This window comes from Salmo trutta, chromosome 36 (assembly GCF_901001165.1).
Source record: "Salmo trutta chromosome 36, fSalTru1.1, whole genome shotgun sequence".
Taxonomy (NCBI): Eukaryota; Metazoa; Chordata; class Actinopteri; order Salmoniformes; family Salmonidae; genus Salmo; species Salmo trutta.
The window spans coordinates 33,490,210-33,513,591 of NC_042992.1; the positions used below are offsets into that span (position 1 = coordinate 33,490,210).

General features: G+C 42.5%; 1 protein-coding gene across 2 annotated transcripts in view; it reads left to right on the forward strand.

Annotated features, from left to right (window-relative positions):
* Positions 1-7,921: 7,921 nt before the first annotated feature.
* The window catches only part of LOC115175945 (glutamate receptor ionotropic, kainate 5), a 71,583-nt gene continuing 56,122 nt past the window's right edge, over positions 7,922-23,382 (forward strand). For both annotated transcript variants that reach the window (XM_029735611.1, XM_029735610.1), the window contains exon 1: positions 7,922-8,048. The gene's annotated coding sequence lies outside the window, so the exon portion shown is untranslated. The remainder of the gene's footprint in view (positions 8,049-23,382) is intronic.

Sequence of the window (23,382 nt, forward strand, 5' to 3'; positions counted from 1 at the left end):
CTTCTTCGCACTTCAAATTTGGACGAGGCGCTAGAGTAGCCACGCAAACAAGATAGATCATCTCATCTAGGCATTATGGTAGTGAAATCTCAGCAATTCATTTTCTCTGCCAGATCATATTTCTCAATTTGCGTCATGCAAAATAAGCCAAATCATGACACTTATGTCAGGTGTTGCCTGGCTGGAATGGGAAAACGGGGGAGGCTTTAACATGTAACACTGATTAGGCCCCCTACTACCTAGCAGCCACAGCTGAGACCTAAAATGGCCCCTGTATGATGGGTGACTAGCCCATCCACATAAACAATGACAGAAATGTTTCCGCTGCTGGAAAAGGGCAAGCGTGGAAACAGCTAGTCCCTTTTATCAGTGAATGTGTCCCTTTAGTGATGTGTCAAAGTTGTGTGTGGAACCTGGTTTAATTAAGAGGATATGTCCTTCCTGTTTTGAGAGGATGTATCCTTCCTAGTTTGAGGAGACATTCTCTTCCTGTTTTATCTTTTCTCTAGTTTTTAGTCCAGAATCATATCCTCACATTTACAGTCATACAGTGTTATTTTCTGTACATAATTCAAGTCCTGTGCACCATCTTTTTGACCTATGATTATCCTTGCCAAGCCCCCTCCCCACAGCATCACTCATACACGTGGCATCTGGCGTTGCTGAGAACGGGCACTACCTGCAGTGATTTGCTGTGTGTGTGTGCATGTGTGTGAGTCCGGGCCAGATTAAGAAATCATAGGCCCCGGGGCTCTTTTTTTTTTATAATTTTTTTTTATAGCCCCACCCGCTCAATCCCCCTTTCACTCCACTCTCTCTCTTATTCACCTTGTTTCTCTCCCAATGCATTGCTTTCCTTCTCCCGCTCTTCCCTCCTCTCCTCTCTCTTGCTCACTCACTCATTGATAGTGACTGGCATGCTGAGAGCCTAATCATTATTCCACAGGCGAGGTATGGCGCCGGGGCTGAATGTCAGTTCTCTGCTTCCCCCCCCCCCCCTGCTCTCCCTCACCCTCTAACGCTCTCTGGCTTTCCCCTTCATAATCTTCCTAGCACACCTCTCTGACACTCTCACTCTCGCTGGCTTTCCCCTCCATAGTGTTCTCAGGCTGTGGTGAACAGTGGGACCACACAGACGGGCCCTGAAAGGAGAGGACCGGAAGAGTGAACGAGGACGATAAAACACCACAGTTTTTACATGCAGATAAAGAGACGTGGGCACCACACTGCCCTTAAGCAGGGGACACTAATGTCAAGGTGTGCTTGTGTGTGAATGCATTAGCGTGTGCTGGTATGTTACTGTGTGTGTGTGTGTGTGTGTGTGTGTGTGTGTGTGTGTGTGTGTGTGTGTGTGTGTGTGTGTGTCTGTGTGTAGATGTGCGTTCATTTTTAGTATGTGTGACTTGCAGGCCGTAGAATGTAGCTTGACATTTGCATGTGGCTCATGTACTTATTTTCCAATACATCTAGGCTGGTTCTAATCAGTTTTATAGTTTCAATTCTGACGTACTAGACATTCCCGGTCATGTTTCATCCTTCTGAATATCTAGGCAGTATTGATTTCGTGATCGGTCGTGACTCAATTTGCATCACCTCACATACTCCTATTTCCTCAGTCTTTCGGTTTTTCTTGCTTTCTCTCTCCCTGTCATTTTTCCTAATCTCATATAAAGATCTGGAGCTAGCCATGTTCTTTAGGTCAGTAACGTCCCAGTGAGTGCTTCTCATTTCATGCTGTGTCTTAAGCACCCAGTGGCAGTCACACGCCGTGACTAGTTCCAGACCAAATAAAAATGGATATCGAGATTGTGTACCATTGATTTAGGGAGCTTTCCATAGCAAAGGCTTTATTGTGATTCCTATAGCCTATGTGACTTTGTTTGTGTGTGTGGGGGGGGGTGTAAGAGGATGACAAAGAGGGGAGAGGAGTACCTATACACCATGGCCCAGGGGGCTCTGCATTGAGAGAGGACAAAAAAGGAAAAGTCTCATTTATTATGAGGGACAACGGTACGTAACACTCCAGTGGGGCGGAAGGTTTATGAGCCCTGTCTCCCTCTGTGATTAGGCATTCCTTTTCACTCTCTTATCCTCTCGCTGGATGCTACTACTGCTGAACACACACACACACACACACACACACACACACACACACACACGTGTCCTCAGCGATGAGTTCTCTCCCGTAGCCATTCATCTGCCTTATGTTGTTTAACCACATAGCTTGTGTGTTTTGTGTGTTCATGTGTGTACAGTATGTGTGTGTTTGTTCCTGTGACTCATAAACAAAATATGGTGTGCTTTGTAGTGTGTGTGAATAGACATTGATATGCCTGTGTGTTTGTTTGTGCATGGAATTTCAGTGTCGTTCTACAGATGTAGGATCTTAATTTGAGCACTTTGCTACAGCAGGAAAATAATCCTGCAGCAACAGGAAATGTGAATTGTTATGTGGATTATAATGAATGTACATTTTTGTAGGGGTTGATACAATTTTTGTAAGGGAAAATCAAGTCAGAAATGTCAAAGTTTCAAAGAAATGTTAAACCTTTTTAAACCTCAAATACACGACAAGTTTTACATTTCCTGCGTTGCAGGAACGTTCTGCGCAACAGGATGATCAAATTAAGATCCTACATCTGTATGTCAGTGTGTTACTGTGTGAGTATGTTACTGTGTGTGTGTGTGTGTGTGTGTGTGTGTGTGTGTGTGTGACACAAACAAACGTGGTTAAATATCATAAGGAAGATGAATGGCCATGTGAGAGAATTCATCACGGGCACGTGTGTGAGAGCGAGCGAGTGAGAGAGTCTGGCTGATGTTTATTTTATGTTTCCTTGATTGACAGAAGGGGATGAAAGGGTGGCAGCCAGTTGATATTTGACAGAGAGAGAGAGCTGATTGGATTGGAGAGAGCTGAAGAGGTATTGAGATACAATGAGCAGAGAGAGAGAGCTTGCTGGTGGTGATTGCAGTCAGTTCCTTCGCTAGCCACACTGTGGAAATACAGCGTGCTCAATGCGGAGGAACAACAGAAAGAGAGGTGTTAGATAGAAAAGAGAGGAGTCAAAAAGAAAAGGGGAACAGAGGAGCAATTACGCGGCTTTCACTCATCTTTAAATGGACTGGTCTTTATGAACAAGAGGAGCACCACAGAGGCACAGAGAGGAGGAGGGCAATTTCTCTCTTCTTGTGACTGCCTGGGGAGCCGTTTCGGGGTGTCATTGTGACAGCGTTTGCCCTGCATGTATTTGAGAGGGAGTGTGTGTATCTGTCTGCCTGTCAGTAGACTCTGGAGCTGTGGTTGCCTCTTGGAAAGAAAGTGATCTATCATTCTATTTGGACGGGACGGATTTTGGGGAATTCAAGAAATGCTTAAGGGACACAGTCCTGATGGGGTCGTAGTGTTTCTCCTCTGCTCTTCTTCTCTCTGTTTTTCTCTCTCTCTTTTCCCCCTTCCTCCTCCCCTTCTCCCCTTCTATCTCCTCTTTTTCCCGGCGCTGGTGCACATGCTCATTATAGCTGTCCATTTGGCTGAGGACTCCCTCACTCGCTCTCCGTGGCAACCGCTAATCTCGCCGAGGCAACCGTTCGTTCGCCCATGGAGAGGGGACTGAGATGGGTGAGTGTGGTGTTTTTTCCCCCCTTTTCTCCTCCTCCCGTTCTCTCATTCCCTTTTTTTCTGTCACGTCTTTATCTCGACAGTCGGTATTTGTCCATTGTTTCTCATCAATCACCCCTCATCCAAATCGACTACTGTCATCCATCAGCCATTTTATCACCTTACTCTCTTTCGCTCCCCTCTTTTTTTTCCTCTCCTCCTCTTTCTCGTTCCCTTGTTTCTCTCATCACTCATTCCCACCGTCACCCACCGAGCCATCCATCGAAGGCGCATACATATGAACGAAACTGGAAGTCAACTGACATGCAACCTAGACTATGGAGTTTTTGGTCAAAAACCGTTGCTCACAGCAAACTCCCCTACCCCCGCCATCCCCATTTGTCCAGACAACCCCCCCCCCCTTCTTCCCCCCCAGTTCTCTCACCCGTACTCCACCTCCATGACATCCCCATACCATTCACCACTACCATCACTACAGTTCCATTGACCCCAACATATTTTTGTCAGTGTCTGAAAAGCCATAAGGAATGTATGGCTGTATGCTGATGCTAGCCGTCACTCTGGGTGATTGGGGGTGATAATAGCACAAGCTGTGTTCTGCTACTGATATCACCATCACTCGGTGTGATGGACTGATGGTAGGTTTGGTTGTTGCATTGGTGTAAACACCGGAAGCAGGGTTGTGTTGTGCCATAGATGGCAGGCGACATTCGGGGATAGAACACAGCAATGACAAACCAGTGTTTGTTCAATAACGCTATAGCTACACCTCAGGGGATGTTGTGGGTTCTTGTGCACATATAAACACAGCCTGACTCACACTCATTCTTAAACAACCAGGAAAACACAGATGCACAAAGGGTTACAGACACAAACACACTGCTTTGCCATCTGGCTGTTCCACAGGTTTCTCCATTCTGAGACATACAGTGCATGGTGCTTTAGCGTAGAAAGATGCAAAGATGGCCTGCGACTAAAACAACCTGAAGCCCAGCCTAGCGAATAATGAAAAAAAGGAGAGAACTGTGATTTAAAAACAATGTCTCATGGGTTTGGAAACAGAAGTTATAAATTACATTGAAATAGAGTCGAGATGATATCAGAGCAAACCAGCACTTCTTTTGTCTGGGCCTCAATTTATAACCCAGATGATGTAAACAGAGATAAATCAGACAATGCTTAGGGGACATTACTCATGTTTAAAGGCTCAAACTGTGTATTCCACTGGAAAGCCATTCATACTCGTATTGCAGTTGCCCGTAAGCACAGATCCAGGGCCAGTTTTTTTTTAAATTTATTTTTATTTTTTATCTCTGAATGGTTTACGGTAAGAGCAGGGGTGATGAAGAGCTGATCTGAGATCTGTTATAAGGGGCATCCTTTGCCTGTAGCTTTTCTCTGCGTCCAGCTAATTTGCCTGCCATCATCGTTCACCGTCACATGAATTCCCAACTCCCAACACCTACTCACCACACACACTTTCAGTTCTCACACACTTAAACATCTGTCGATCTGTCTCGCAACAATTGAAAGCATCCACATCCACAGATAGAACTCGTTCACGATCGCTACATCCGAGCTTGCTGTACTCTGCAGATGCACTTTCGGCTGGAGTGTTGTGGTGATGCCGGGTAGATCTAAGTGCTAAAGCGGAGTGTAGTCGCTAGTCGGTGGCTACATGTGGATCACAGAGGCCACTTGACCACCATCCCCCGCAATGGCAGGCACGCTGCGGCTGTTCGGCCCAAGCTGCCACTGATGGCGTTACGTAAAGGGAACTAACGTTAGGCAATTGTTACTAAAACGTTGGTGGAATATTACGGAACGTGCCGTTACGGATCATCTCCTATGTCCACCGCTGTGGCTGCACTTTCAAACACGTGTTACATTTTTTTTTTACCCCCCCCCCTGAACAGCCTCTGCGTTTTCTGAAAGGAACGCCCTTGGTCATGTTTCTGATATGACCGCGCTGGGAATGTAATAACAGTAAGGGAACGTTTAGAGAGTGTACGTTGGCAGCAGATGCATGTTTAAATGTCGACTACAGGGAGAATAACATGTAGTCCTCCTATGTGTAAACACTTACTTAGAAGAGCATACATGTATGTACTGTATTGTAAAGAGACATTAGTGAGGTACTAAACACTGTAAAAATGACCTCCCACAACTTAAAGCGATTATGTAACCGGTTCCACAGCTAGTAACCTTTATCGTTTTAAGTTGGCAGGAAAGTTATACTATCGTTCATTCCTGATTTGAGCAAGTGGTGTTTACATATGATTTCAAGTCCGCTGAACTATGCATTATTTGAATTGGATGGACTATCATAGTTTGCGAAGCTGCAAAGGCCATTGTTATGTTGACAGGTGACTGTGCCTGCTGTGAAGTTCTAAGGAAGTTGATGTTGTAGTTGAACATGGTCTCTTGATAATTAAATGGAATAAGATTAAATCAACCCCCACACCTTTTTTTTTACATGGCAGTTTCTGGGAGACATACTGTAAATAATGGCTGTGGATATATGATGTTGAAATGCAAGACATGTCAGTGTAATTACACACACACACACACACACTCTCTCACTCACTCTTTCGCTCTCTATTCTACCCTCTTAATCTCCCGTTCTCTTTCATTACAGATTCCAAATCACCCCTGGAGACTTTTCCACATGGTGTCCATTTCCTGCCCTGCCAAGGGCCACACTTCCCTCCACGGGGCCACTCTTGTGTGTGATAACCTCTAGAGTACCCAGCGTCCTTCACACCTAAAGACTTTGCATCAAGCTGGCTTTCTTTGGGGGTGCTATGGCAACCCGTTCCATTTGCTGCCACGTTGAATGAAGAGCGGATTTGGGGTCATTTTTCTGTATGATACAGCTTCACACAAGTGGATGTGAGAACTAAAAGACAGGAAAGCCATCGGTTCCCAAGAATTTCCTGCCAAGGATTCTGTATGATGTCTCACACGAGGTGAATTATCGTTCCAGGTAATCTTGGTTCAACGTAAATACTTTTTGTATCATGCTGTGATCTACAAAGCAGTGGATTAACTCTCAGTACCCAGAACTGAGAGAGAATTTGAAATTGCAACTAGGTTATTATCTGCCCATCTCTTCTCTCATATTTCCATCGTTTTGCTTTTGAGTAATTATTATTGGCTTAATCAAAGATGCAGCATGAAATTCTTCTGGCCCTCCCAGTGCAAAAGACATCTGAAACAAAGAAATTAGTTTAAAAAATATATAAAATGTGGTTAAGAAAGAGAGTGTAACAAAGAAAGGGAGTCAAGTGGTGAACAGGTGTAGAGAATCTAAAAAGATCAAAGTGAGAGAGTGAGGCTAAGGGTCAGACTGATATTTGCAGAAGCCCGGTTATAGAGGAGACGGGAGAGAATCCGTAGGGAAGTTTGGGCAGGCGGATGGATAGAGTGGGGGTCTGGGTAAGGATAAGGGGGCCATTTCAGTCAGATAGTGGGGTAACGGTAGGATCCCAACCTTCAGACTGACACCCACCAGTGTCATTGGCATTCTCTGCACTACCTTCCTCGCTGTTCCTCAGGCGAGAGTGCAAGAGGGGGGAAAAAACTAGTGACTGAAAGATTGGACTGTCGCCACAATCGGGGCCAATTAAGATAATTTATATGCCTTAATCTTGCCAGTCAGGTGGGAGAGATATACAGAGAGGACGAGTGAGAGGGAACCGAAATCGAGAAGGGAACAGGTGCCACAGATACACGTCATTATCGCCTTCCTCTTTAATTTAGTTCGTTTTTTCCCCTATTTTTTAAATCTCGGAACGAGATCCTTTTTGAGGGCTGTTCTGTTTGAAGCAAGGAAGGCCTTTGCCCGTTTGCCGAAAGGGAAGGCAGGAGAGAGAAATAGTAGTTTTTTTCCAATTGAAACCGAATGGTCTTTTTCCTCTCCAGCTCTTATATTTGTTAGCAGCACACACTCTTTCATTCTGCCATCTCTTCATTGCTCCGTCAGGGCAGAAAGTGAGAGACTTCCCTTTTCCGTTTGTCTGCATCCCTTTTTCCACTGCTGTTGGATATTTTTCTCTCCCCTAGAACATTCCTCATTTTCCACCCTGAGGGAATGTTTTCCTATTAAAGGACATCCCTAGGGGTTGGACATTACTCCTATATAGGTTTCCCCCATACTATATCTTATCACCATATCAAGAAGAAAACACTGCTTGGTGAAAAGGAAATAGAAAATCCTTCCAAACCCCTACTTCAAACCCAGAGACCCAGTCCCCACCCCCCCGACCCCCCTTCTCTTCGCCCCTCCCTCCCCCTCCTCTCGGATCTTACTCCTCTTTCTCCATTCCTGTTATCCGTGGGGTATCCTACTCCCTGCCAGGACTAAGCCGGCTTGCATCCCCGGGAATCTTTTGATATCGGCTCCTGGTGACGTCTGATTCATTCTGTGAGTATTCCTCTCTCTCTCTCTCTCTCTCTCTCCCCTCTCTTTTGGTGTGTGAGTACGTCATTGTGTGTCTACAGGCACCTTGCCTCCTATTAAAGGAAAACTGAAGGCAGTCAATTTAAGAAGTAAACAGGAATTACAATTCAATAATCGAAGAAAGGTTGTATATTTTGAATGAACTCAATCAACTGAAAAGTAGAAGCTATTCATTTCAAAAGTAAACATTTTCTTAACGCAGCATCATATTGGGATGATTTCTGTATTTTGAAAGTTGTATATCTTGAAAACTTGTGCTGACAAGCAAAACATTTTGGGACGATGTCAACAATGGACTAATAACAAAAGATAGTTATGGGGTGGAAGTTTCTTTTAAGTCTTCTCTCCCTTATTTTTGATTATAGTGGCGAGCTTGTGTTAATACTCTCGATTAAAGGGTAGATGATTTAGTCGGTGTGTGTGTGTGTGTGAGAAAGCTGTATTTACATGTGAGTGAGGTAGTAGTGTTGATGAATGGTGCTCCTGAGATACTTAGTGGATGATTGTAGAGAATTATACTGGTATGTTTGTGTCCTCAATACAATGTGCTTATGTAATTATACTGAACCAAAATATAAACGCAATCCCAGAAATGTTCCATACGCACAAAAAAAGCTTATTTCTCACAAATGATGTGCACAAATTTGTTTACATCCCTATTAGTTAGCATTTCCCCTTTGCCAATATAAACCATCCGTCTGACAGGTGTGGCATATCAAGAAGATGATTAAACAGCATGATCATTACACAGGTGCACCTTGTGCTACAGTCAGTAAAAGCCCACTTAAAATGTGCAGTTTGGTCACACAACACAATGCAAAAGATGTCTTGTGTTTTCAGGGAGCGTTCAATTGTTATGCTGACTGCAGGAATGTCCACCATTCCCTGTGCCAGAGAATTTAATGTTCATTTCTTTACCATAAGCTGCCTACAGGGCCTCCCAAGTGGCGTAGCGGTCTGAGGCACTGCATCGCAGTGCTAGAGGCGTCACTACAGATCCGGGTTTGATCCCGGGCTGTGTCCGCACCCTGCCAGAACCGGGAGACCCATGGCTCGCATGGTTCTTGCCCTCTGCCGAGTCCGTATGGGACTTGCAGCGTTGGGACAAGACTGTAACTACCAATTGGATATCACAAAATTTTGGGGAAAAAGGGGTAAACATTTTTTTAATAATAATATAAAAACCTGCCTCCAACGTTGTTTTAGAGAATTTGCCAGTACATCCAACCGGCCTCACAACACACCAGCCCAGGACATCCACATCCGGCTTCTTCACCTGCGGGATCGTTTGGGGGGGTGGAGGCGTTGGGGGAGGTGTTTTGCTGATGAGTTCTTCTGTCTGTAATAAAGCCTTTTTGTGGGGAAAAACCCATTATTGGCTGGCCCTTGCTCCCCAGTGGGTGGGTGGGCCTTTGCCCTCCCAGGCCCACCCATGGCTGCACCTTTTCCCAGTTATTTGATATCCATAGATTAGGGTCTAATAAATATATTTCAATTCTGATTTCCTTATATAAACTGTAACTCAGTAAAATCTTTTCAATTGTTGGATGTTGCGTTTATATTTTTGTTGAGTATATGTGTGTGTTCCTTTTTTTACTAATGTGTTTGATGGAGTGTGTTGATGTACAAGCTCTCAAGCTGTGTGAGTGTGTATCAGGGTTGGCCTCAATTCGAAATTGAAGGCAGGCAAATCAGGAAGTGATTTGAATAAACAAATTCAGAAAATGTATAACCTTTTGAAATGAATATCTTCTACTTTTCAGTTTATTCAGTTTATCAAGTCATGCAAAATAAACATCCTTTTTTCCATTATTGAATTGTAATTTGAGTAGATCCTGTGTGGCTCAGTTGGTAGAGCATGGTGATTTTAATGCCAGGGTTGTAGGTTCAATTGCCACGAAGGGACGAGTATAGGAAAAATGTATCCACTCACTACTGTAAGTCGCACTGGATGAGTGTCTGTTAAATGTTTGAAATGTAGATCCTCAACCCTTGTGTGTATGTGCCTTTTTATGTACTGTGTGTGCCAAAGCAAGGCCTACACTTTACATTGATGGCCTACACTTTACATTGATGGCCTACGCTTTACATTGATGGCCTACGCTTTACATTGATGGCCCACGCTTTACATTGATGGCCTACGCTTTACATTGATGGCCTACGCTTTACATTGATGGCCTATGCTTTACATTGATGGCCAACGCTTTACATTGATGGCCCACGCTTTACATACATGTGTATTGAGTGCTTCACTAGGCTACCATAGGAAAACACAGCAGCATGTTTTTATACAGGGTGTACGTAACATCCAACTCTAAAAATAATATGCTAAATAGCCCACATTGCAGCAGGACTATGCTTATACAATTTACAGGTACAGTATACTATTAACCCTGGGATAGTAATTGATGGGCCCACAGAATTAAATTCCCCAAGGTCTATCGATAGATGGTCAATCTACACCGACTGAATTTCAAGGAAGCACCAAGAAGGCTATTTCCGCCAATAAGTAACGGTGGCGTATGATACGATTAAGATCATTTGTCTTTGTGCTCTTTCATCCCAACTCCACTGACACCTAGTTCTGCAGAGCTCTCTCTATTGTAGTGCTGAGACCTCTATCACTTTCCAGGGAACACACACAGGGCCGTGTCGATAATTGGAAAGCCATATTAATATTCTGCTTGAGCTAGATGGAGGAAAATCACCACTATTTACAGTAAATCACTTGGTGGGACGTTACCTATTTTATTTTTTTGTACAATAGCTTAAGAATTGAATATGGATTGTCAATCTATTGCCCTTGTATTCTGGTTGCAGAGTTGACGTTTCGGATGTTGACGTTATAGAGTTGACGCTACAGAATTTGTTTTTGAGGTCAGCTTCGCTTCTGGATATCATCAGAAATCTAATTGCTTTATGTTGATTTAATGACAGTTATACGAGCTTGGACATACAGTCATTCAGTTACGGTGATTCATGTTAGCGATCAGATTCTGTTTTGTTTATTGGTGAGGATTTCTGTCAGTCACACGGAACACCACTCTATGTTGATTCATTCATAATGATACAAGTCAATGAGATTTATGTTGATTCATCCACCCATAAGTCAGTGCCAATCTGGGAATGAACTACAATGCAACCTGCGTTTTTACATTCTTATACAACAGCTGTGTTTGAAATTGATACGAGGTGGATATAAGCCAAGTGTGTGCATGAATGTTTTAAATATTCCAGATTGTGTGCTGCTAGGAACTCATTTGGATGGGCATCAATTGTTTTCCTCAACAACAAAAAAAAACAATTTCTCTGAACTCATCTATTCTTCTCAACCTTGGCAACATGTTCTAAGTACCGTCTCACGCTAAATAAAGAGGTCCAAATTCACAGCCAGAAAGAAAAGATACATCACTGAAACTTCTGCGAGGGCGCTGATGGCTAATATCAGTCATGGTAAGTGATAGTAGGTTAAGATTAGTTGGAGTGATTATATGCGTGGTGGCCTTACCTCAGCTGATGAGCACCTTTAGCTGGAGTGTGTGTAGTATTAAACCCTTAGTCAAAGCTGCTCACTGGAGTAGGGAGCTGCTTTTACTGCGGCACGTCGCTGGCTCTCCAGGCTCTGCAGCACACACAGGGGTCAGCACATGTTGCAGACACACTGCCACTAAATAAACGCACACGCAGGCAGGCAGACAGACAGGGCGTGCGAGCACACACGTACACACACACACCAAGAAGCGCTATCGGCTGGGTGGAAGGCGGAGGACAGTGGAGCAGGACAGGCGTTTGGGTCAAAGCATGTCCTCGTGGGACAGCCTCAGCTGGGTTTTGTCACCCTGCTATTGGTGGATTGGATCGCACCATTTTGTTAGCAATTTGTCACATAGTCGATGACAGCAGTAAAGGATGTCCCAGTCGGCCAGTGGCAGAGGTTACAAATATAGAGTTCTAGAGCCTTCCTAGGTGCTGGAATGTCAGCATTGCAGTCAAATCGAGAGAGTGGGGACAAAGAACGCAGGTGCTAGCATTCCCATGGTGTCCTCTTCTATTGCAGTTCATCTTTGACACCTTTTGGAATTTTGAAATCTTCTTGAGCTCTGTTAGATAGTGAGGTGAAACTACCTTTTTCATGTACAGTTTACGTCGGAGCCAAATACATTTAAACTCAGTTTCACAATTCCTGACATTTAAGCCTAGTAAAAATTCCCTGTCTTAGGTCAGTTAGGATCACCACTTTTATTTTAAGAATGTGAAATGTCAGAATAATAGTAGAGTGATTTATTTCAGCTTTTATTTCTTTCATCACATTCCCAGTGGGTCAGAAGTTTACATACGCTCAATTAGTATTTAGTAGCATTGCCTTGTTTAACTTGGGTCAAACGTTTTGGGTAGCCTTCCACAAGCTTCCCACAATAAGTTGGGTGAATTTTGGCCCATTCCTCCTGACAGAGCTGGTGTAACTGAGTCAGGTTTGTAGGCCTCCTTGCTTGCACGCACTTTTTCAGTTTTGCCCACAAATTTTCTATAGAATTGAGGTCAGGGCTTTGTGATGGCCAATCCGATACCTTGACTTTGTCCTTAAGCCATTTTACCACAACTTTGGAAGTATGCTTGGGGTCATTGTCCATTTGGAAGACCAATTTGCAACCAAGCTTTAACTTCCTGACTGATGTCTTGAGATGTTGCTTCAATATATCCACATAATTTTCCAGCCTCATGATGCCATCTATTTTGTGAAGTGCACCAGTCCCTCCTGCAGCAAAGCACCCCCACAACATGATGCCCGGTCCTTCACGGTTGGGATGGTGGTGTTTGGCTTGCAAGCCTCACCCTTTTTCCTCCAAACATAACGATGGTCATTATGGCCAAACGGTTCTTTTTTTGTTTCATCAGACCAGAGGACATTTCTCCAAAAAGTACGATCTTTGTCCCCATGTGTAGTTGCAAACTGTAGTCTGGCTTTTTTATGGTGGTTTTGGAGCAGTGGCTTCTTCCTTGCTGAGCGGCCTTTCAGGTTATGTCGATATAGGACTCGTTTTACTGTGGCTATAGATACTTTTGTACCTGTTTCCTCCAGCATCTTCACAAGGTCCTTTGCTGTTGTTCTGGGATTGATTTGCACTTTTTGCACCAAAGTATGTTCATCTTTAGGAGACAGAACGCGTCTCCTTCCTGAGCGGTATGACGGCAGCGTGGTCCCATGGTGTTTATACTTGCATACTATTGTTTGTACAGATGAACATGGTACCTTCAGGCGTTTGAAAATTGCTCCCAAGCATGAACCAGACTTGTGGAGGTCTACAATTTCTTTTCTGATGTCTTGGCTGATTTCTTTTGATTTTCCCATGATGTCAAGCAAGAGGCACTGAGTTTGAAGGTAGGCCTTGGAATACATCCACAGGTACACCTCCAATTGACTCAAATGATGTCAATTAGCCTATCAGAAGCTTCTAAAGCCATGACATCATTTTCTGGAATTTTCCAAGCTGTTTAAAGGCACAGTCAACTTAGTGTATGTAAACTTCTGACCCACTGGAATTGTGATACAATGAAATAAACAATTGTTGGAAAAAAACTAATAATTGTTGGAAAAATTACTTGTCATGCACAAAGTAATGTCCTAACCGACTTGCCAAAACTATAGTTTGTTAACAAGAAATTTGTGGAATAGTTGAAAAACGAGTTTTAATGTCTCCATCCTAAGTGTATGTAAACTTCCGACTTCAACTGTACATAGAACAACAATATGAACGCTACATTCAACAATTTCTCCCACTTTGAAGCCAGGCCCACCCAATCAGAGTTTTTCCCCACAAAAGGGCTTTGTTACAGACAGGAATACTCCTGCACATTTTCGAGTGGCCTTTTATTGTCACCAGCACAAGGTGCACCTGTGATATGATCATGCAGTTTTTTTGATATGCCACACCTTTTAGGTGGATGGATTATCTTGGCAAAGGAGAAATGCTCAAAAACAGGGATGTAAAAAAAATGTGTGTACATAATTTGAGAGAGATAAGCTTTTTGTGCATATGAAACATTTCTGGGATCTTTTATTTCAGCTCATGAAACATGGGGCCAACACTTTATACGTTGCCTTTATATTTTTGTTCAGTATAATAATTTACGCATCAAAGATCATCCTTTGGCATTTTCTTCAGAATGGGCTAGCAACAAAAAGCTTAAAAGCTCAATGCAGCGGTTTTTATCTCTATCAAATCATTTCTAGGTAACAATTAAGTACCTTACTGTGATTGCATTTTTTATTTTAAATGAAAACATTCTTCTTAGCAAAGATCAATTTCTCAAGCAATAATTTTTCTGGGATTATCTGGGAGTGGGCTGAGTGGGGAGGGTAAAACGGAAAACTAGCTGTTATTGGCAGAGAGGTTTGGAACTCTTTCTTATTGTTCTATCAACTAATTTATCATGTCACAAGGCAGGCCAACTTCATCCCACCAAAACAGGCATTCTTTTCAAACAGCTCTTACACTAAAAGGGCATTATCATTTTTACAATTTCACAGTATTGTTCCTACCTCATAGTGTGGAAATATACACTCACTGGACAGTTTTTTGATATACCACCCCGTTCACGAAAACGTGACTCACTACAGACAGTGAGTCACGTGGCCGTGGTTATATATAAAGCAGGCAGACAGACATCGAGGCATTCAGTTACTGTTTGATTGAGTGTTAGAATGGGCAAAACGAGTGACCTAAGTGACTTTGAGAGGGGTATAATTGTCGTTGCCAGGCGCACCAGGATCCAGTACCTCAGAAATGGCCGCCCTCCTGGGCTTCTCACGCACAACCGTGTCTATCTAGAGTTTACCGAGAATGGTGCGACAAACAAAAAACATCCAGTCGGCGGCAGCCCTGTAGGTGAAAATAGCTCGTTGATGAGAGAGGTCAAGGACAATGGCAAGAATCGTGCAAGCTAACAGGTGGGCCACAAACAGACAAATAACGGCACAGTACAACAGTGGTGTGCAGAACTGCATCTCGGAACACACAACTCGATGATCCTTTTAACGAATGGGCTATTGCAGTAGACGACAACACCGGGTTTCACTCCTATCTGCTAAAAACAAGAAGAAGCAGTTCCAGTGGGCATGTTGTCACCAACACTGGACAATTGAGGAGTGGAAAAACATTGCCTGGAACATGACAGTAAGTTCAGTTTACTTGAGAGGCCTGGTCAATCCCCAGACCTCAACCCAATAGAACATCTTTCAGACGAGATGGAACGGGCTGTTCGCAGCATGAATGTACCGACATCTTGTAGAATGCCCTAAAGAATTCAGGCTGTTCTTGAGGAAAAGGCCGGTCTGACCTAGTACTAGATGGGGTGTACCTATTTACACCCCTTGACTTCTTCCACATTTTGTGTTACAGCCTGAATTTAAAATTGATTAAATGTTAAAAACAAAAATTGTTTTCCAATGCCTCACAAAGAAGGGCACCTATAGATAGATGGGTACAAATAAAAAAGCAGACATTGAATATCCCTTTGAGCATGGTGAATTTTTTAATTACACTTTGGATGGTTTATCAATACACCCAGTCACTACAAAGATACAGGCTTCCTTCCTAACTCAGTTGCCGGAAAGGAAGGAAAACGCTCAGGGATTTCACTATGGTGAACATGGTGAGTTTAAAACAGTTACAGAGTTTAGTGGCTGTGATAGGAGAAATCTAAGGATGGATCAACAACATTGTACTCACTCCACAATACTAACCTAATTGACAGTGTGAAAAGAAGGAAGCCTGTACAAAATAAAATATTTCAAAACATGCATCCTTTTTGCAACAATGCACTAAAGTAATACTGCAGAAAATGTGGCAAAGCGATTCACTTTTTGTCCTGCATTCAACGCGTTATCACACCCTGATCAGTTTCACCTGTCCTTGTTATTGTCTCCACCCCCTCCAGGTGTTGCTTGTTATCCCTGGTGTATATAACACTGTGTTTCCTGTCTCTCTATGCCAGTTCGTCTGGTATGTTCCAAGTCAACCAGCGTGTTTTTCCCGTGCGCTTGCCTTTTCTATTCTCTTTTACTAGTCCTCCCGGTTTTGACCCTTGCCTGTTTTCTGGACTCTGTACCTTCCTGCCTGACCATTCTGCCTGCACTGACCTTGAGCCTGCCTGCCACACTGTACCTCCTGGACTCTGAACTGGTTTTGACCTTTTGCCTGTCCACAACCATTCTCTTGCCTACTCCTTTTGGATACAATAAATATCAAAGACTCAAACCATCTGCCTCTCGTGTCTGCATCTGCGTCTCGCCTTGTGGCCTTATACGTTATGCTTGGGACAAATACAACACATTACTGAGTACCTCTCTCCATATTTTCAAGCATAGGGGTGGCTGCATCATGTTATGGGTATGTTTGTAATTTTTCAGGACAAAAAATACACTGAATGAAACTAAGCACAGGCAAAATCGTGGAGGAAAACCTAGTTCAGTCTGCTTTCCACCAGACACTGGGAGATGAATTCACCTTTCAGCAGGACAATAACCTAACACATAGATCTACACTGGAGTTGCTTACCAAGAAGACAGTGAATATTTCTGAGTGGGCGAGTTAGAGTTAACTTAAATCTGTTAATAAAACTATGGCAAGACCTAAAAATGGTTGTCTAGCAATGATCAACAACCGATTTGTCAGATCTTGAATAATTTTGAAATGAATAATGGGCAAATGTTGCACAATCCAGGTGCAGAAAGATCTTAGACTTACCCAGAAAGACTCACAGCTGTAATCGCTGCCAAAGGTGATTCTATCATGTATTGACTTAGGGGTTTAAATAGTTATCTAATCAAGATATATTAGTGTTTTATTTTTCATAAATGATTTACAAATGTTAGAATTGTTCTTCCACTTTGACATTACAGAGTATTTGGTGTAGATCATTGACAAAAAAAATGATAAATCCATTTTAATGTGGAAAAATAGGGTGTGAATACTTTCTGAAGGCACTATATAAAGCACAGGGAAATCACATTTTTGACTGCACTGGGCCTTTAAGAGATGGTTTTGAAAAGACTGAGTCAGTAAGGGGTGTAAATGTGTATTCAAATGAGTCATTCCTCACATTTAAATGGTTTTGCCTATAGCAGCTGACAATAAACTAGGATATTCGTATTTTGAGCTTTGTCAAGGACACCTGCAGTGAAGCAAAATACTCACAGTGAATGGATCCCCTTTCAGGATGTTATCTCGAGTTCTCTGCCAAAACCAATTGAATCCAGCACAGGGCTTTTGGATTCTTTCACATTTCTGTTAACATTCCTCTCAAAGGCTCTTGTTAGTTCAAGCATCATAAAGCTAGTGTCATGGGTCTTGGTCAGTGCTCGCCCTTGAGCATTAAAGCCCAAGCCTAAGGGTGATTGACCTTGTTATTCAGGCCAATGTTGTTTGTTCACTATTACAAATGATCAATGCTATAGGATCCCAATCACTGTCAAGTGCAAAGGTCTTCTTGAAGTCTTTGTTTGGGATGGTTGCTGTTCAGTCAGTGCCTTGTTGCGTGGTTGGTTACCGTTCGAAAGGTTGCTTATCTGCAACTGTCAGATCTTTGTGGAAAATATCCTGATTTTGCTTAGTTTACCTGTGTGTTGGGTGCTGTAGAGTGGAATAAATCAACCACACTGAGTGGTAGAGTAAAGAAACCACATTTAGATTTGAACAGTTGTCATAGTTACCTTTTGTGGGTATAGAAAAATGTCAAGCTTTATTAGGGAATCATACATAAAACAGCTATTCGCTGACCTCTGATTCCATTAATACTCAGTGACAACAGAAGCCGAATCGTGATTGGGCGAAAGTGGTGCAGTTAGCAGGGTCTTTCCCTCAGCATTCGCCAAGCATCAATGTCTCAGCTTGGTAGCACAGCCATTACTCAGTAAATGGCTCTGTCCAACTAACATTCACCAACAAGGGCACAGTTCACACATGGTAGCTAATCGCTAACAAGCTAGTTACTGAGGTCAGTGTTCACCAAACCGATGTCCGTTCGTCCTCTACCTCTGTTCCCCAACCGAGGTCAGTATCCACTGGCAAGGTATCTACTAACTAACAAGGATTGCTGTTTGGCGGCTACAGACCCATAATGACATCGCCACCCAGTAACGAGGTAGCTCTTCGCCTTGGTTACATCAGCTGGAGGGGCCTTGGACTCTTTAATTACGGCCTGATTTCCCAAGGCTCTACCGGGCCATCCCACACTCATCGTTACTGGCCTTGGGAAGGCATTCATCTCTATAGGCCGAAGGTACTGGGGGAAAATCAATGGCCATTTCCCAATACATTTAATGACTACCTTTACTTGTCGGCTTTACTTCAGGACCAATGATTGGTGAAGGTAATGGACCGGCTTCATCCACCATATTGCTTTCATGCACTTTAAGACCTGAGTTCATGAAGGAAGATGATGAGGAAAGAGAGACGTTTTAAATAATTGGAGCATAGCCAATGCCTTCTGGTGAATGTATGTCTGTCCGGCAAACCTGTCCAGCCAATCCCCCTGCCGTATGAAAGAGAGAGATGAGCTATGAATCAAATAAATCGATCATCCATAAGGACCAGAACTGGGTTCAAATACATGGGTATTTGAGTATTTGTTATTTAAATACTTATTTTATGTGTATTTGAATATTTTCAAATAACGTGGCCCGAATCAACTACTTCTGTTGGAAGTATTTGAAAGTATTTTCAAATAATTTCCTGTACATTGCATTCGGAAAGTATTCAGACCCCTTGACTTTTTCCACATTTTGTTACGTTACTGCCTTATTCGAAAGCCCCATTTCCTCAATCTACACACAATATCCCATAATGAAAAGCAAAAAAAGGTTTTTAGAAATGTTTGCAAATATATAAAAATGAATGAAATATTCAATTTACATAAGTTTTCAGACCCTTTACTTAGTACTTTGTTGAAGTACCTTTGGCAGTGATTACAGCCTTGAGTCTTCTTGGGTATGACACAGCAAGCTTCGCACACCTGTATTTGGGGAGTTTCTTCCATTCTTCTCTGCAGATCCTCTCAAGCTCTGTCAGGTTGGATGGGGAGCATCGCTGCACAGCTATTTTCAGGTTTCTCCAGAGATGTTTGATTGGGTTCAAGTCTGGGCTCTGGCTGGGCCACTCAAGGACATTTTGAGACTTGTCCCGAAACCACTCCTGCTTTTCTCTTGGCTGTGTGCTTAGGGTCCTGTTGGAAGGTGAACCGTCGCCCAGTCAGGTCCTGAGCACTCTGGAGCAGGTTTTCATCAAGAATCTTTCTGTACTTTGCTCTGTTCGTCTTTCCCTCGATCCTGACAAGTCTCCCAGTCACTGCTGCTGAAAAACATCCCCACAGCATGATGCTGCCACCACCATGCTTCACCGTAGGGATGGTGCCAGGTTTCCTCCAGATGTGACGTTTGGCATTCAGTTCAAAGAGTTCAATCTTGCTTTCATCAGACCAGAGAATCTTGTTTCTCATGGTCTGAGAGTCCTTTAGGTGCGTTTTGGCAAACTCCAAGTGGGCTGCCAAGTGCCTTTTACTGAGGAGTGGCTTCTGTCTGGCCACTCTGCCATAAATGCCTGATTGGTGGAGTGCTGCAGAGATGGTTGTCCTTCTGGAAGATTTCCCATTTCCATAGAGGAACTCTGGAGCTCTTTCAGAGTGACCATCGGGTTCTTAGTCACCTTCCTGACCAAGGCCCTTCTCCCCCTATTGCTCAGTTTGACCGGGCGGCCAGCTCTTGGAAGAGTCTTGGTGCTTCCAATCTTCTTCCATTTAAGAATGATGGAGGCCACTGTGTTCTTGGGGACCTTCAATGCTGCATACATTTTTTGGTACCCTTCCCCAGATCTGTGCCTCGACACAATCCTGTCTCAGAGCTCTACAGACAATTCCTTCGACCTCATGGCTTGGTTTTTGCTCTGACATGCACTGTCAACTGTGGGACCTTATGTAGACAGATGTGTGCCTTTCCAAATCATGTCCAATCAATTGAATTTACCACAGGTGGACTCCAGTCAAGGATGATCAATGGAAACAGGATGCAATTTCAAGTTGCATAGCAAAGGGTCTCAATACTTATGCAAATAAACTATTTCTGTTTTTTATTTGTAATAGATGTGCAACATTTCCTAAAAACATGTTTTTGCTTTGTCGTTATAGAGTATTGTGTGTAGATTGATGAGGGAAAAAAACGATTTAATCAATTTTAGAATAAGGCTGTAACTTAACAAAATGTGAAAAAAGTCAAGGTAAATACCTTACTACTTGAAAGTATTTTCAAATACTTATTTCAAATACTATTTTAAAACACCTGGGTTAAATGCATGGGAGTGTATTTGAGTTAGAAAGTATTTGAAAATACCATAATACACTAAGTGTATTTCAAAATACATTTCAATATTCAACTACTTGTCTTCTCAGAAAAAAAATATTGTAATACTTTCAAATGTCTTTGAAAGTAATGAAATACGCGTTTGAACCCAGGTCTGATAAGGACAAACATGCTTCTTTTTGCAAACCCCTTTTCTCATCTCTGAAGGTTGTTTTGGGCTAGTGAAAAACATTACCCGGAAAAGAGCCTTAATTATCTATCACCACGCTCCATTGGTCAAGGAACATGGATGTATAATCTGCTTGTCCAATCAAAACACTCTCTGTAGAATATAATAAGGAAAGTGTTGCCCCATTTTTCGTCGCAGTAAACAGGTTTGCATCCAACATATTTTATGTGAGTAAAGTACATGTCACGACAGGCCTGATGGAAACAGCACATTTGTCGGTAAACTTTCCAAATATTGACAAAACAAAATATGCTGAACAAGGTGAGGTCTTTTTGTGTTTGTAAAATTAATTTTGCGCGAAATCGCACTGGAAATGCTTTTATACGCAAATACTAGTATAATAGCCACCATATCGAAGTAAACTTGGAGTCACGTAATGATATGGTGTGTGTGGTCCTTCCACTACCACTCAGGAAACCATACAGTTTATTAGGCTATAGATGAAATAAGTGATGAACTTCACAGGGTGGTGAAAGTGCTTGAGCTTGATGCTCCTTTCCAATAAATATCGAGGGTCTTATTCTGGTGACATGATGATTGATGCTCGGCTACATTTTAACAAATAAAAATAATCTTGTTCTTTTGTCCATAATAATCTCATCGTGTAAAATAGCCTACCCGCATTGTATCTGCAAACTTTTGGCTAGTTCACACGTGCCAAGACCAGAGTGGGCACATCGCTATACACTGTAACGCAATTTGTGACAAAACCATCAGTTGAGTTGAAAATGCGATGGAAACCCATTTAACTTATATTTTTTATTCGGTACATGGGAATTGAACTACAAAAGTCTTTTTTTTATGTGCACTACATCATCACCCACAGCCTTTTATCGCAAAAGTCAGTTTGATGGAAACCATCTCTGGAGGGAAAATGCGCATATTGTTTTAATGCAGATTTTTGAATATTTGCATGAAAATGTGTTGCCAATTGGATGGAAACCTAGCTTATGTTGTTGACATCACTATCGCTACACCACCTGTACCTACTCCGACACTTTGATGTGTGTGAAAGCATTTAACAAGGCCTACATATTCGGATATGGTCTCACACCTTTAGCACACAATATTCGACACCTATAAAACAATGTTTGTGAGTCACCTCTAGTACGTCAACTCTACAAAAACATTGTGGGGATCAGACCTAAAGAGGGATTTTCTAAGGACATTAATGGAGAGGAGCGTAAATCAGTAGTGGGTAGAAAGGTGGATATTTGACTGCAGCCTATTTACTGTGTCCAGGGACCCTTATATGCCTGGTCTGTGACGACCAATCTGGCAGCTGCGATAGGGACCAATCAAAAGCCATTGATTAGCTGTCAGAGAAAGGTGTGTTACGGTCCAATGTGATTTTTTGGGGGGCGTAATTTGACCTTCCAAGAAGAGTGGGACAATCATTTACAGAATATTTTAAGAGTAACCTATTATTATTATTTTACATTGAGGTGCTGTCCATAAAAAGCATACAAAACATCTAGAAATGAATAGTTGAACTTGCGTGAACAAGTCATGTGCTATTATGAACAGAGAGAAATGTTGAACCACATTGATAATGTTGTCACTGTACGTCACTGTTTATGTGCTCAGCGATGGTACTTTGAAAGCATAAGGACTCGACTCCAGGCACTTTCAATATTGCAATAGAGGTCCTTGCAGGAGGATCTGATTCCCAGCGCAAGGGTTATTACGAGGATATTCAGTCATCTATGTGAGAAATGTATTCCAATGTGTTCACCGCCTCTGCAACCCATTCGTCTCCCCATTAGCAATGTGACAGAGTGAGGATATAGTTGTGGCTTGACATCCAAATGCATATATCTGGTCATTATAGAGGAATAAAAACATGCAGTCGTCTCATGAAATGGCTGCATCATTCCATATTGCGGTGTACCTTATAGGCATTAATATACTAATAAAGGAATAGAGCATAACAGTAGCCATGCATCAGAAGAAAAACACTATTTGGCATGCACTGAACCACGGTAACCATTTAAAGAATCACACTATTTGGCAAGCACTGGAATGATTAGATCACAACATTTCACCCATTCATTTATCATTTTGAAAGTACTGAATAGTTGATGAAATACGTATACATCCTTCATAAATCCTTTATTAACTTCCATCTCATTTACTTCTAGTTAATCATTTACTAGCTACTTAATATCCAGAGTACTAGCTACTTATAAACCGCTTATGAGCTGTTATCTATATACATTTGCTTGTTAACTACATACAACCCCTTTAACAGTTACCAGTAGCTAACTACTTAGAAACCCTTTTATAACTATTTGTGGTACCTTCATGTATAGTGCAACCAACAAAAATCTATGTATTTTATTGTGGTGGTGGTGTTCCCTCAGAGTGTGGCAGACTCTTTACGAGCTATCGTTAAACCAGCTTATTAACTACTTAGAAACCCTTCATACATGGTTCATTAATGTAAAGTGCTACCAACCAAAGGACATCGTTGTGGGTTTGGTGGTTGTACTCTCTCTGGTGCAGTGGCAAACCCTGTCTGGTTGGTTTGGACGGTGCCATCGGTTCTCCAGAATTATGGGTCTAATTTACAGACGCTGTGAGAACACCTCTGAGATTTTTCAGGCCGGACAATTCTTTGAAGTGCTCCTTATTGGCATATCATAAATAAACATGAGCTATGTTTGCTTTGGAGTAGGGGAGGCTAAGCCTGGGAACATACGGGATGAGGAATAGTC